Here is a 3363-nt window from a genome sequence, read left to right as displayed (position 1 = left end):
ATGTTCATTGAGAAAATCATGACACTTTGAGAAGTTTTAAATAATGACTTTCATCAATATTTTCTTAATTATAGTTAACTTACTTTTTAAACATTTCAAAATTTTTTGCAAAGTTCTTCTTGAGGTACTTTGAACACTTCTCTACCACGGTCAGTATGATTCTGAACCATTCCGTACGTATTTTAATTGTACTCTTCATTTTCTCTTCATTGCAAACCTATCAAAGTCACCCCGGCTATCAAAGTCACCCCGTTTTACGGTATTAACAAAACAATAAACGCTTATAAAGTGAAAATGCATACAAAAATAGTGAAAAATTGAGTATTTACAGAATAAAACTCTAAAAAAATGAAAAATTACATTATTCTGTGAAAATTTGAGTATTTTAGTATTTATTTTTGTGTACATCCTTGGACCAAATTCGCCCATTCACATTTTTTTAACAAAGCAATATTTATATTGTATTTTTCAATGAATGAAATTTTGTATGCATTTTAACTTTATTAGAGTTTTTTTTTGAAAAATAATGAAATTATTGTTTTTTTTTTGAAGGAAGCAAAATTGTGTAAGCATTTTCACTTTATTGGGCATTTTTGAACAATACTCAAATTTTTACAGAATATTGTATTTTTTAAATGTAGCGAAACTGTTTATGCAATTTCACTTTATTAGAGTTCGTTTTTCGAAAAATATAAAAATTATCTCAAAATACAGTATTTTTTTGAAAATATTCTATTTTTTATAATTTGAAATATGAGTTCAAACGCAGCAAAAATTTGTGAGCATTTTCATTTTGTTTCATTTTGTAAAATATTCAAATTTTCTCAGAATATCGTTTTATTTTTTTACCGAAGCGATTTTTTGTATGCATTTTCACTTTAGATTTTTTTTGTGATACATTAAAATTTTCAAAAAATATTGTTTATTTTAATGAAGCGGAATTTTGTATGCATTTTCTCTTTAATAAAAAACCAATGAAGTGAACATGCATACAAAATTTTGGTTCGTTCAAAAACATACAATTTTCTATGAAAATTGGAGAATTTACAAAACAAATTCATTCATTGAAATTTATACTAGCCTTTTTAGCCAAGAAAATTGTCAACTGTTTTTTTTTATTCAAAATAACAAAGACTTTGACAAAGACCAATTTCAATTCTTTAGTTGGTCTAACTAAAATAATAATCACATTTTATTCATTTGAATGTTGATATTTTCAGTCCTGATTTGTATTTGTTAATTATACTCTGTTTAGATACAATGGAATGAAGCAATAATAAATTAGTAAATAAAATTAGTAATAATTAAAAGTAGTAATTAAAAATATCCGAACCTCGCAATATCCCCAAATAAAAAATATAATTTCAAAATCAAACACATCAAGAAATGAATTCAAAATAAGTGCTTGCGCGCCATGAGAGTGTGTGCGTGCGGCCAGCACAATCCACGCGCCTCGCCACGGCACACGGGAGTTTTTTTGTCTCTGAGGTTTCTCCTTTGATTCGTTGCCCGTTGCGTTGCGCGAGAAGCAAATATTTGATTATTTTTTTTGGTAATCAAAAAAGTGTGTTATAAAAGTTAGTGAACTATTGATTTATATATACCACCGTGTTCGTTACATTCTAACGAATCTAACGGTATATAAAAATATAGCTGAATAATGGAATATATTACCAAAAACTTGAGTGGAATTGCGCTCCTCTGATTTTCGGCAAAGTCCATGGGAATCGTATGGAGAAGTATGAAAATCGTGAGTTTAACTGAAAAACTAAACTAGTTGTTCATATTTTGACTTAGAGACTTGATTTTTTTTACAGTGATCCGTTAGAACATGGGCAACATCGTGATGCTCATGGTTTTTTGAAATTCGTTGAAATCGATTTTTAAAAAATCAAAAAGTGAGATGCGCCAAATCACGACAAAATTTGGTTCTAGCTCCCGTTTCGCCTTAATAAATTTTGAGAGAATCTCGATTCTGAATTTTGGGTGTGGGTAAGAGGTCCTCATAAAAATAAGTGACGAGTAAAAAAAATAGACTTCCTACAGACTTTTTGTCAAGATTATACAGACACCGCCTTTCAGGAAAATGGCATCCCTATACAAGGCTTTTTACGTGGCGATCAGACGGGACCATTTGAGGTTACGTAAATTCAGACCATTTTTTAAACTGCTTGTAACTTTAGATAGGTAAGCCAGATCTTGAAAATTTAATCCACAAGAAAGGTCTTCTTATAAGCTTTCTAAAAATATATAACATGTGAGGGTTTCATGAAAAAACCACCCTTTTTACCATAATTTTAATTTAACATGAAACAGTTTTTTTAACATAACTTTTTAAATACATGATAAAACTGCATGAATTTAAATAGCAACTTTGGGGACGTTTAGGCGGATCGATTGAGCCTGTGACAAGATATTCCAGTGACATTGATTTGGTACACATGTCTACATACAGCCAAACACACAGACATTTGCTCAGCTGGTGATTTTGAGTCGATATGCACAAATGAAGGTAGGTCTAGGAGGTCCAACTAAAAAGTTCGTTTTTCGAGTGATTTTATAGCCTTTTCTCAGTAAAGTGAGGAAGGCAAAAAAAAAGAATAATTTTAATTGTTTCAATTAATGCCAAACCTAGTCATGCAACATTGTTGCAAACTATTAGAAGAACAAACTTACTGGAGCGAGTATTCAAATTTATTATAAATCAAAAAGATTAGGTCAGTGTTATCTTTCTAAAAATGTAAAACATGACGGGTTTTCAGCGTTATCCCTTATCCCCAAATCCCACTTTCCCGAATCCCATTTACCCGAAAACCATTTTCAACTTATTTTAGAATCCCTTTATTTAAAAATTCGGAAGCCTTTCATATTTTTTTCTGGCCTTCATACTTTTTGATAAGATCAAAAGGATTTTACAATAAGTTCAAAGGGATTCTATAATATGTTGAAAATGGTTTTCGGGTAAATGGGATTCGGGAAAGTGGGATTGGGGGATAAGGGATAAAGCCGAAAGCCCGTCATGTTATACATTTTTAGAAAGATAACACTGACCTACAAAAAATGATAAAAATTACCACGCAGGTTCAACTCAAAGGGAAGCATAAACTTTGGGGTCTCCAAAAACACGTGCACTTTGATTTTTTCAAAAATAGTTAGACATGGCCGAATGGTTTTTCTCCAAAGTTTGTATGGAGAATTAGGGCGGTTTGTTGTTGGATGAGTAATCTATAGACCTTTTTAGTGAGTCCAAAAAAAAGGAAGAGCAGCAGGCGTGACAATTTTTTGAACATGGTTGACTTGATCCATATATAAAAAAATAATTTAAGGAATTTCGGATTTTAATAAATACAATGCGTTTTATTG

Source organism: Culex quinquefasciatus, chromosome 3 (assembly GCF_015732765.1).
Source record: "Culex quinquefasciatus strain JHB chromosome 3, VPISU_Cqui_1.0_pri_paternal, whole genome shotgun sequence".
NCBI lineage: Eukaryota > Metazoa > Arthropoda > Insecta > Diptera > Culicidae > Culex > Culex quinquefasciatus.
Note: the sequence above shows the minus strand (reverse complement) of the source record.